Below are 13,290 nucleotides of genomic sequence, written 5' to 3'. Positions count from 1 at the left end.
GATACCATTAGTGAAAGTTTTATGGAGAAATCACGCTATAGAAGAAGTTTTGTGGAAGCTAGAAAGCGAGATTAGACAGAAATATCCCCATTTGTTTAGTGGATCATAGTATTGATGTATATGCTTAGATGGTAATTTTATTTTGTTAAGTTTGATGTAATTGTAATGTAGAGTATAGGTTAGGTAGTCTTTTGGTTTTGGGACGAAATTTACTATCTATATCTTTATCTATATACTCCACCATCCAGTAAAGAAAATGGTCTACTTATTTTATTAAGGAGAATGTAGTGACCCAAAAAATAATAGCATTTTAAATAATAAAAGGGAGAGAAATAGAAACAGAAACAGAAGGAGGCCATAGACTTCGTTGACGAACACAGGGTTTCGTTGACGAAGGTTTAAAGAATTTCGTCGATGAATACAGGGCTTCGTCGACGAGAAAATTCTGAGAGACGGATCCGGGCTGCTCTGAATTTCATCGACGAATATAGAGACTCGTTGACGAGGTGACGTGTCTCGTTGACAAATTTGGTCCTATATAAGTAGGGAAAACTAGATTTTTATTCATTTTTCACCGAGCTCTCTCTCTCTCTCTCTCTCTCTCTCTCTCTCTCTCTCTCTCTGTCTGTCTCCTTCTCCCTTCTCTCTTCGATTCCGGCCCCTCCAGTCGCCGGATCGACGATCCGAAGCTACCACGACGCTCTTGGCGAAGTTCTCTGCAAATCTACCGGAGCAGATCGTCGAGAAAATAGAGTTGGATTTCATCCCAAATTCAGGGTAAGGACTTTTAGTCCCTTTTTGACCTTATGACAGTTATAGGAAATAATGTAGGCAGAAAAATACTGATATTATGTTCTCGAATATGTTGGTTTCAGGGTGTTGTGTAGGAGGCTTTGCGAGTGGTAGGCCAGTTTATCATAGGGGTTTTTCAAAGTTAAGGTAAGGGAAATATGCTATGCTAGGTATTTCTTAAAATATTATACAATTTATTTAATTATGAAAATTATGTATTTGGTATGGTGTGGCTTGTGAATATGAATATGGTATGGGGATATGTTTTACGAATTTAGTTTCATGATTTTATGAATTTCAGTATTATGATTATGCAAATTTCAATACCATGATTTTATGGATTTTAGTACCATGATTATATGAATTTCAGTACCATGATTACACGAATATCAGTATTATGATTATTCAGTTCTCAGTATCACAACATATGAATGACAGTATAGTTATGCAGTTTCATGGTTATTACGACTACTTCAGAATTATGATAAATCAGATAGTTATGTATAGAAATATATTATATGATATCAGACCCTGTTGGACTTGCAGCTACAGAGCACGGTACCATTGCTATAAATATTATGTTACTTTATGAGTGCAACCACCTATTTAGATAATATGTGGTAAAGTCGATCACCTAAGCCTTTGAAGAGGTTAGGCTCCCCATCTAGATATGGGTTGAGGTGGGCAGATCGACTAACAAAGATCAGTGATTTATTCCTAGTTGGCCAGCCAGGGTAAATCCAGCCTACAGGCCACACAACCCTATCATGAGGGGGCAAGTCATGACACACAGATAGCCACAGGGAATAGTTTCAGTTACTATTACGTATGTATTTGCAGAAACAGAGACCCTACTTATGTACACTAGAAGTATTTTGAATTATAACCTATGAAAACTGCTATGTTAAGCAACATGGAAAGGGGTGGTATATTTTATTATTTGTACTGTACTTTTGAATTCAATTATTCATGTTTATATGAAAATAGATTTCATTATATATATATATATATAGTAGCTCATTTGCCACACACTAGTAATAGAATATTTCTTCTTACTGAGCATTGGTTCATCCCAGTGTTGAAACATTTTTCAGGTGATCCAGGCAGGCAAGCAGATCAGGCTCGCAGGTAGAGGGGCGTCTGTAGTGCCCTGACAGCAAAGTATGTATAGTGGAGGATTTTTGTATTTTCCCTAGTTAGTTAAGGGTAAATTGGGGATTCAATGATATGTGTATATTTTGGGGAAACACGGTAGTACTCTGGTATTGGTTTTTGTATTGTATGTAATGATTTATGATTATGTTTATTCAGTTTCTGCTTCTTGCTGCTTAGGTTTATGGATGAGTTTATCTCAGTAGGGTATCAGAGCATGTAGATTATCATAGTATATATATAATTAGTTTATTAAGTAGGTCGTTACAGTTGGTCGACATAACTCTTCTGTCGGCTCTGAGCTGCACTGATTCTTTCCCTGATGAGTCAAACCTTATCGTATTCCTGCTGTACCATCTCTGGACCCACAACTCGCCGCTCACCCATCTCATCCCAATACAAAGGAGATCGACATCTCCTACCATACAAGGCCTCAAACGGTGCCATGCTAATACTGGACTAGTAATTGTTATTATACGCAAACTCCACCAGTGGCATGAACTGAGTCTAGCTACTCCCAAAATCTAATACACATGCACGAAGCATATCTTCTAGTATCTGTATCGTCCTCTCAGTCTGTTCGTCTGACTGAGGATGGAATGTCATGCTAAATGATAATTGAGACCCCAGAGCCTCCTGCAAGCTCCTCCAAAATCGTGACATGATCGCAGGTCTCGATTTGACACAATAGATACAGGCACCCCATGAGAACGAACTATCTCCTGGATGTAAATCATTGCCAATCGGCTAAGGGAATAGCTGATCTTGATAGGGAGAAAATGGGCAGACTTTGTCAATCGGTCTACTATTACCCAAATTGCATTCTGGTCATGTGATGTCGACGATAGCCTTGAAACGAAATCCATGGATATATGATCCCCCTTCCACTCTGGGATAAATAGCGGCTACAACTTGCCTGCCGGCCTTTGGTGCTCAGCTTTTACTTGCTGGCACATCAAGCACTGGGCTACGTACTCAGCAATCTCCCTCTTCATACCACTCCACTAGTAAAACTCTCGCAGATCCCTGTACATTTTCGTACTGCCGGGGTGAACCATATACAAGGATCTGTGAGTCTCCTCTAAAATCGTCCTCCTAATGTCAGCATTAGCAGGAACACACGGTCTAGAACGGAGCCGCAAAGCTCCGTCATCCGAAATGCAGAATTCCTCTCCCTGTCCACTCTGCACTCTGTCCATCACCTCTACTAACTTTGGATCTTCCTTCTGAGCAGCTCTAATTCTTTCCGACAACGTAGGTTGCACCACTAAATTGGCGATACACATTGGAGTACTACTCTCTATCAATTCAATGCCAAGTCTCTATAGATCCATCATTATCGGATGCTGGATCTCCATAGCTGTTAACGCTGATACTCCAAACTTCCTACTTAGTGCATCAGCTACCACATTTGCTTTCCTTGGGTGGTAACTGATAGTACAGTAAAAATCCTTAATCAACTCTAACCACCTTCTCTGTCTCATATTCAATTCCTTCTGGGTGAAGAAATACTTTAAGCTTTTGTGGTCAGAGAAAATCTCACACTGCTCACCGTATAGGGAATGCCTCCAAATTTTCAATGCGTGTACCACTACAGCTAATCCAAGATCGTGGGTAGGGTAGTTCTTTTCGTATTCTTTCAACTGTATGGACACATATGCCACTACCCTGCCATGCTACATCAGCACACAGCCATGTCCCTTCAAGGATGCATCACTGTAGATAGTATATGCCTCACCCCTAGATGGGATGATCAGTACTGGCGCTATAACTAGCCTCTACTTCGGCTCCTGAAAAATTTGCTCACAGCTGTCGTCCCATTCAAATCTAGCATTCTTCTTCATCAGTTGTGTCAAAGACCCTGACAAAGCTGAGAACCCCTCGACAAAACGACGATAATAACCGGCTAACCCCAAGAAACTCCTAATCTCCTGGACATTCCTCGGTTTAGCTCAGTTTACCACCACCTCAATCTTACTGGGATCTACAGAAATTCCATCTCCTGAAATAACATGCCCCAAAAACACAACTTTCTCTAGCCAAAAGTCACATTTGCTAAACTTGGCATACAGCTTCTTTTCTCTAAGCATCTGAAAAACCTGCCTCAAATGTATCTCGTGCTCCTCATAGTTCCTCAAATAGACCAGTACATCATCAATGAAAACAACCACAAACTGATCTAAATATGGATAGAAGATCCGATTCATTAAGTCCATAAATATTGCAAGATCATTCGTCAAATCAAATGGCATAACCAGAAATTCATAATGCCCATACCTGGTCCTAAAAGCCATCTTCGATACATCTTCTGCCCTCACCTTTACCTGATGGTAGCTTGACCTGAGATCGATCTTTGAATACACCCGTGTACCCTAGAGCTGGCCAAACAAATCATCGATACGGGGTAGAGGATACTTAAACTTGATGGTAACTTTATTAATCTATCTGTAATCTATGCACATCCTCATAGACCCGTCCTTCTTCTTTACAAACAGCATTGGAGCTCCCCACGACGATACACTAGGTCGTATGAAGCGCTTATCAAGCAAATCCTGCAACTGATCTTTCAGTTCTGCCAACTCTGCCAGCGCCATTCTATACGGTGCTTTAAAAATCGGCGTTGTACCTGGAAGTAGATTAATGGGAAAGTCTACTTCACGATCAGGCGGTAAACCTGGTAATTCATCCGGGAACACGTCTATAAATTCTTTTACCACGGACGTATTGATAAGCTTCAATTCATTTTCTGACATTTCCTTTATAAAAGCCACGAATCCCAGACAGCCATCCTAGAGCAGTCTCCTTGCCTGAACAGCTGAGAGCATTTGAGGTAAAGATTGCACTCGTGACCCTATAAATCTGAATTCTGGTTTCCCTAGAGGTCTAAAAATCACTTCTCTTGCACGACAGTCTATAATGGCAGAATTAGATGCTAGACAATCCATGCCAAAGATAATGTCAAACCCGTGCATATCTAGTATCACCAAATCAGTAGATAAAATTCTCCCCTAAACATCAACTGGACAACCACAGAGCATCCTACTACATCTCACTACTAACCCGATCGGTGTTGCCACTAATAGTTCAACATCTAATGATTGCGTTTCCGCCCCACATAATTTAACACACCTGAAGGACACAAATGAGTGTGTGGCACCAAAATCAAAAAGTGTAGTAACTTTAAACGAAAACATATTAACAGTACCTGTCACCACGTCACCGGCCACCTTAGTGTGGCCCGACGTCAAAGAGAAAACTTTGGCTGGGGCCATATTCCTTTGCTAGCCTCCACGTGGCACCTAGTAACCTCCTCGTGCAGGTCTAGGAGCAAGAGTAGCTCCAAACTGCGTCGGACACTCCCTCATCATATGTCCTAGCTCCCCGCACCTGTAGTAGACACGTCGCCCGACACGACACTCCCCCAGGTGTCTCTTCGGCAAGATGAGCAAGCTAGAGATGACTGCACACCCTGGAAACCGTGATCCCGGTCTCCTGTCTCCGATCTCTATATTAGCCACCTCTCTTCCACGCAGCACGACCGACTCCCAGCTGGAAATCGGAAGGTACGAATCTCTTATTCTGTCTCTGTTCCTCAACCTCCAATCGATCACCAATTTCTGCTGTAGTGGCTCGATTAACCAGCTCGGTGAAGTCCTGCAACTTCAGTATCGATACCTGCTTGTATATTTCTCTCCTTGAGCCTCTTTCAAACTGTCATACCTTCTTCACCTCATATGGAATGATGTACGGGGCGAAGCGAGATAGCTCGATGAACCTCGCCACGTACTGCTGCACTGACAGCTGTCCCTGCTTCAGATTCAGGAACTCCTCAATCGTAGCCTCCCTAGACGAGACTGAAAAATACCTATCGAAAAATATTTCTTTAAACTGCTCCCACGTCATCTCCATAGGTATAGTCCTTTGCTGCTCTAAAAGTCTCACTACTTACCACCATCTCTCGGTCTCTCCAGTCAGTTTGTAAGTGGAAAACAACACCTTCTGCTACTCTGAACACTGCAGCACTGCAAATATTTTCTTTATCTCTTGCACCCAATTTTCAGCAACTGTAGGATCTGTCCCTCCTGAGAAAGTCGGAGGACTCATCTTAATAAACTTCTCAATTGAGCTACCGTGGCCTACAGATGGACCACCCAGTTCTTTTGAACTCCTAGCAATTTCTGCCATAACCTGCTGTGCCACGCTGTGTAAGACGACATCTGAATCACTACCCACAGCGCCTGAGGGTCCAGCACCCTCACTCCCACTAGCAAGGGCACCATTGCCACCAAGGTCCATCTTGAAAAGCAAATAACTTAACTCAGAACCCCCTTCTTTATCCATATCATCCAACTCATATAATATTTTCTCCTAATTAATTCATCTCTCTTGATCTCAATTCAAGGTTCAATCATGCAACCTAGATACCCAACCTGACGATAGTTTACAATGACTTTCCTGAAATCGTCACCCCAAGGAAATCACACAAACCACCACGAAAGTCCTGCATCTAGACTACAAAATAAGACCTCAAATTCCCTTATCCTATACTCTAGTATTATTACTGCTGCACTCTAGAGTCTACAGGACCTAGTATCCTAGGCTCTAATACCAAACTATAATGACCTCAATTTCTTGACATAAAGTGTAACATAATAAATGGAAAAATCAACCCAAATCCGTGGGTAAAGGGGACACTTGTCAATCACAGCGGAAACCTAAGCAGCAGTGAGTATAAAATTTAAATCATCCATCCATAAAGCATAATATCAGAGTTTACTACAATATCATAATACTGTATTTTATATACATCCTCATAAATGTCAAAATAACTCTAGGATCAAACACAAAATAATTCTGACCCTAGTACAAAATCTCACCCTCCTAGCGGGGTAATACAACTTACTCCACGGTGGCTACGACCTGCCGGTCACTCAGGGTCTCCTGAAAAATATATTTAGTTCAGGGGTAAGACACTTCTCAGTAAGGGAAACTAAACTAAATACAGTTGTGTGGCAACATGAACATTTAATGCAATTATACATATATAGTGCATGTCATATATCAGTAAACATTTATTATAACATGCTGAATTCTCATATACTTTCATATTTATTAATGATTCATAACGTACATGAAATTATAATTGATAATACTGAAAACATACTGAGGATGAATAGCTAGCTGATGTCATGTATTACCCCCCATGACAGGTTGTGCAGCTTGAAGGCGGGACCCGACAATGGCTGGCCGACCACTACTGAGTCAAATATGTCTGTAAGTACAATAAGCCCACCACCGGACTGTCAGGTGGATGTCCATACTCTATTGAAAGCCACATCGACTATCCATCTCCCACCCCCTCATAGGGTGGTTAGTACTAATCTGAACAAAGATATCTGATCTATATAGTTACGGTACCGAACTCCTAAACTGAACTAAACTAACACCCAGGTTCTGATAACATATAGTACATAATTATATAACATCTTTCATAATTATGGCCTCAGACCGAACATTTCATAGTTACGGCCTTGTGCGGAGCATATCATAATTACAGCCTCGTGCCGAACATATCATAATTACGGCCTCGTGCCGAACATATCATACATATCGTTCTGAAATTAAATCAATTACCATGCATTTCAAAATCATCATAATATACTGTACTCTTTCATAATTTCACAAAACATATTTCATTCGTATCATCGTCTTATCATGATATTCTTCCATGGAAAATAATATTCACGCCACACATTTGCTGTATAAAACCATACATTATATTCTAAAAATCATAATTTCTGGCATCTCATACATGTATATACGTTTCATCACATTAGCAGTATTTTTCTCAAACGTACGTTTATTCCATAATATTCAAATATCGTAAATACTTTCAAGAAATCAAGTTACTCATAAATAATAATAATTTGCGTGAAATAACTCCTTTAGTTTATTCCCTTACCTGGCTACTGAGAAAGCCCCCTAAAATATCCTGTTCTAACCCGCGTAGGATTTCCTGATTAATACCCTGAAACTGAAAACTCCCAGTATTAAACCTCAGTATTTCCACGTGTATATCATTTCTTATAACTACAATAAGACCAAATTTGGCTTAAAAAGTCTTACCTCAATTTAGGGATGATTTCCAACTTGCTTTCACCAACGATCCGCATTGGCAGATTTGGAGAGAACTTCCCCAGGAGTGTCGTGGTGACTTTGGATTGTCGATCCGGCATAAATCTGACCCAAAATCAATGAGAGAGAGAGAGAGAGGTCCGAAGGGGAGAGAGAGAGAGAGGAGAGAGTTAGCTTAATTATGAAGTTAAAACTCGGATTTTTGATATTTATAGAACAGTGGATCCGTCGACGAGCCACGTCATTCATCGACGAATCCTTTAATAATTTCGTCGACGAAATTCAGTCCTCGTTGACGAAATTCAATTGGCTCAAAATCTTGCTCGGTATTTCCTTGTCGACGAAATTCAGTCTTCGTCGATGAATTCTCTTATGCCCTCATTGACGAATCCTGTCTTTGTCAACGTGTCCTCTTTATTATTTAAATTCCATTTATCCGGGTTGTCACACTGTATATAATCTGTATATTCTGTATATCTGCTGTAACATCTTGATGCTATCACTGTACGATCTTTCTAAGGGTTATGATCTAGAAATCATGTTTTTCTCTGAAACTACTGTAAGTCTCATTCGTTTCTAATATTCTAAAAAATCTGAGTATCTGTATATATGAAATACTATAAAATCTATATATATATATATATATGGTATTGTAATAAACTCATGCCACACATTTTAATAAACATAGTCTCATGCTCAATTTCTTTAATTTCAGCTATAAGGTAATATTCATAAATCTCTGGAAAATAATCTGATATACATGCTTAAAACACTCATTCATAATCTTCTGTATACATAATAAAAATTGCTAGCATAGCATATTTCCCTTACCTTAATTCTGAAAAGCCCCTATTAAATTCTAGCCCTATACTCGCAGGGTTCCTAGTTCAACCTCTTGAAAACAAAATCCCTCAGAACAAAATATCAGTATTTTCTTACCTACAACATTTCTCATAACTGAGGGAAAGACAAATACTGAATAAAATGCCTTACCCTGAGATTGAGATGAAATCCAAACCAACTTTTCCAATGATCAGCTTCGGTAGACTTGCAAAGAATTTTACCAGGAGCGTCGTGGTAGCCTTAGATCTTTGATCCGGCGAGAAACGGGCCCAAAAATGAAGAGAGAAGGAGAGAGGGACGTAAAGAGAGAGAGAGAGAGAGAGAGAGAGAGAGAGAGAGAGATAGAGAGGGGAGAGGGTTTCTTGCGCTATTTTTCATCAAAAATCCGAGTTAAACACTATTTATACTGCGGCCTTCGTCGACGAATCTTTTAGTAATTTTTTCAACGAACCTTGCTCCCTCATCGACGAGTTTTAGGATGCCCCAAAATCTCTCTCGGTATTTTCTCGTCGACGAGATGTGGCTTCGTCAATGAAGTCCCTCATGCGCTCGTCGACGAATCCCCTGTATTCGTCAACGAACCCTGTGCAAAAAATTTTTGAGTTGTTACAGTTTATGACATATATTCCATAGGATTACGAACAATTTATGTTTTATACAATTTTATGAAAATGAATTATGATTTCAGTATTATGATGTAAATTGTCATATATGATTTTAGAGCCCTGTAATATGATGTTATGTTATGAGCACAGTACCGTAGCTATATGTTGGGAGATAGTGCAACCATATGTCTTAGAAAGAGTGTGGGTATTGGATAATCGATTGGAGTCCTGGGGAGTACTCTCCAATGTAGAATTCCGGGGCCCCACCTGATGTAGAATTTCGGGTGACCCTCCGATGTAGAATCCCGGGTATAGGGTAGGCTTAATCATACTTACTACTTAGTTTGACTTAACTATAGTCGGCCGGCTATATGTTAGGTCTAGCTTACGAGCCGCACAACCCGTTATGGGTGGAAGCATGTCATAGTAGTATGTGACAAAGTGACGACGCTAATTCATTAGTTCAAGTTGTATCTTTTAGGCATATATGAGCATATTTACTATATAATGGGCTATATTGACGCTGTAGAGACTCGGAGAATTTATAGTAATTAAATAAAAAGAAAAGGAAAGAAAAGGGGAAATTTCACAAAAAGGACAAGGTCTCGTCGATGAACACGGAGCGTTCATCGACAAATCGTCTTCTTGGGCTCGTCGACGTGGACGCGTGTCTCGTTGATGAGAATTTACCAAGAGTTTGTTTTTAGGACTTGAATTTTATCGATGAGGGCATTGTCTTCGTCAACGAACCACCTTCATGGACTCATCAACGAGGCGATGTGGCTCGTCGACGAGGCCACGTGGCCAGCCACCTATAAATATGCAGAAAACGGGTTTTCAGCAAAAATTTCTCTCTCTCTCTCTCTCTCTCTCTCTCTCTCTCTCTCTCTCTCTCTCTCTCCCTCTCTCTCTCTCTCTCTCTCTCTCTCTCTCTCTCTCTCTCTCTCTCTTATTTTCTCTCTTTAGAAAATAGTTTCTTTCACTTTTCTCTAGATTTTTAGCTCCAATTCTCCCCGGTTCGATGATCAGAAGCTACCATGGCAATCCCAGGAGATTCTCTACAACCTAACTGGAGCGAAAAATCAATTTAAGCAGTTTGGAAACCATCCTAAAATTTAGGTAAGTGAATTTTTAGGTGTTTTTAGTATTATCAGTATTATTTGGGGCCAGATTTTGTATTCTATGAGAATATACTAGTGTTTTGTGAAATAAGTTCGGGGTGTCATATTTTCAGGAATAGGGTGTTTTGGGCCCCTATAGTCATGATTTGAGGTCCTTAGCGAGCATCTGTTCGGGAGCCTAGGTAAATTATAGTTCAAGAAATTATGAATAGGCAATTTTAAGAAATATGAGTGTATTGATTTACTGAAAAATTTGTTCATATAAATGTAGGTTTTTGGGGTTGGTACATCAAGGGTGCGAGAGTTGAGTGGAGGCCAGCCTCCTAGTCAGGTAGGTAAGAGAGATATGCTATGCTAGAAAATTCAAAAATTACATCAGTAGTATATATGTGTTTCAGGGTGAATTCTACAGGGTATAAATTATTTTTAATATCAGAAAATACAAATTTTATTACAGGGGCTTTTGTTTATTTAATTGTGTGGCATGAGTTAATATTGAATAAGTTCAAGATTTATACAATTTTTCAGAATAACATGGTTTACAGTATTTTTGCATAGAAACATGTTTTATTAGATTTTACAGAATTATGAATTATAGTGTATATGTATATACAAATATATTTTACAGATAGGTATTATACAGATAGATATATTTTGCAGACATATATTTATCATACATATATTTTACAAATATTATATAGACAAATATTTTACAGAGTATTAGCAGAAAATATGAATATGCAGTTTTCAGAAAATATGATTTATAGTATTTTTTAGAATGTCATGACTTCAAAACCATAATACTCAGTTATTCAGTTAGATATTCATATTATGCAGATTAGTTTAAAGATGTTATGGTTATTACAAAATGATGGTAAAAACAATAAGATAAATATAAGTATCGGTACTAAATAGTATCAAACCCTGATGAATTATTCAGTCAAATTTAGATAGCAGGGCATGGTACCATTGCTATTTTCATATCAGAGTGCAATCACATATCTCAGATAGTATGTGGATTCCGTCAACCATATCTGTGGAGAGATTGCAGTTTCCCTAGTTTTCTGGATTGAGGAGGCCGGTTTGACGAGGTAGAGATTAGTTATCATGACCGGAGAGATTGCAGTGGGTTGGATTGATGATTGGTAGAGTTTTAGATTGACTTACCTGGTGGGCCAACCAGTGTCAAGTCCCGCCTACGGGCTGCACAACCCTGTCATGAGGGGTTAAATCATGACATTCAATTTCCAGTGTATTATCACAGTTGTTTATATATATACAAATTTATAGTACAACAACATATTTATTATATAATACTAGAATTATGTGTAACTATATAACTTAGATCTACAATTGTATTTTAAACTATAATAAATGTGATCTGTACGGTATACTAGACTAAGAGTTTTACAGTTTCAATATTATATCAGTATATTAAATGTGTAACTCAGTTGTCATATACTAATGATAGCATATCTTCTCTTACTGAGCATTGTCTCATCTCAGTGACTTAACATTTTTCAGGTGATCCAGTTAGAGGAGCAGATTAGGCTTGCAGGTAGAGAGGTTCTTGCGCTGCCCTTTTTGAAGGGTGAGTGTTTCCTGGGTGTTGGTTGTTTGGAAAAATCCTAGGGTTTTTTGACGGATGTCACTGGGAGTTTGTAAATGTATATTTTGGGACTTTGAAGATTTCTGGTATTGTAAATATAGTTTACAGTTTTATGTTTACCATTGCTAAGGAATATAATGTGAACAAAGTTTCCTCAGTGCTCCCTTGGAGTCTGAGATGTTTTTAGTAGAAAATACAGGGAGATTTGCTATATATGTTTAAGTGGAAAAAAAAATGGCATGATAAATCAAATCGTTACAGAGCCAGCAATACATTACTCAAAAATTATGTATTTTTCAAATATACAGTTCAGTATAGTTTTAAAATGCCAACTAAATGTATTTAAATGTTATCAAATATATGTTTACACAAAATCTCATGCTACACTACAAAAAATAAGGTTATTAGTAAAGGATCAAAACTGTTACTATTAATCAAAAAACCGTCACTAAAAGTATTAGTGATGGTTTTAAAATAGTCACCATAATTGCCGCTACTAATAATTATAAGTGACGAATTTTAAAAACGTCACTAATACGAGAATATTAGTAACGAATTTTCATCGTCACTAAAACCCTAAAACCGTCACTATAAATTATTCATCGGCTCGACTTAAATTTGTCACTAATAGTAGACTAATAGTGACGAATTTGGAAACCGTTACTAAAAGTTGAGTATTAGTGAAGGTTTCAAAACCGTCACTAATAATGGAGTATTAGTGATGAATATAGATTCGTCATGAATAGTAGAGTATTAGTGACGAATTTAAAATCTTCACTAATACTTTGGTCTTAGTGTCAGTTTTAAAATTCATCACTAATACTCTACTATTAGTGAAGGTTTTGAAACCTTCTCTAATACTCTACTAGTGGCGACGGTTTTTAAATTCGTCACTAATACTGTACTATTAGTGAAAGTTTTTGAAACCTTTACTAATGCTCTACTAGTAGTGATGGTACTTAAATTCGTCACTATTAGTCTACTATTAATTTTTTTTAAAATAATTAATTCTCATAAAAATCTGTAACTACAT

This window comes from Malania oleifera, chromosome 13, assembly GCF_029873635.1.
Source record: "Malania oleifera isolate guangnan ecotype guangnan chromosome 13, ASM2987363v1, whole genome shotgun sequence".
NCBI lineage: Eukaryota > Viridiplantae > Streptophyta > Magnoliopsida > Santalales > Ximeniaceae > Malania > Malania oleifera.
This window is presented reverse-complemented; position numbering follows the sequence as displayed.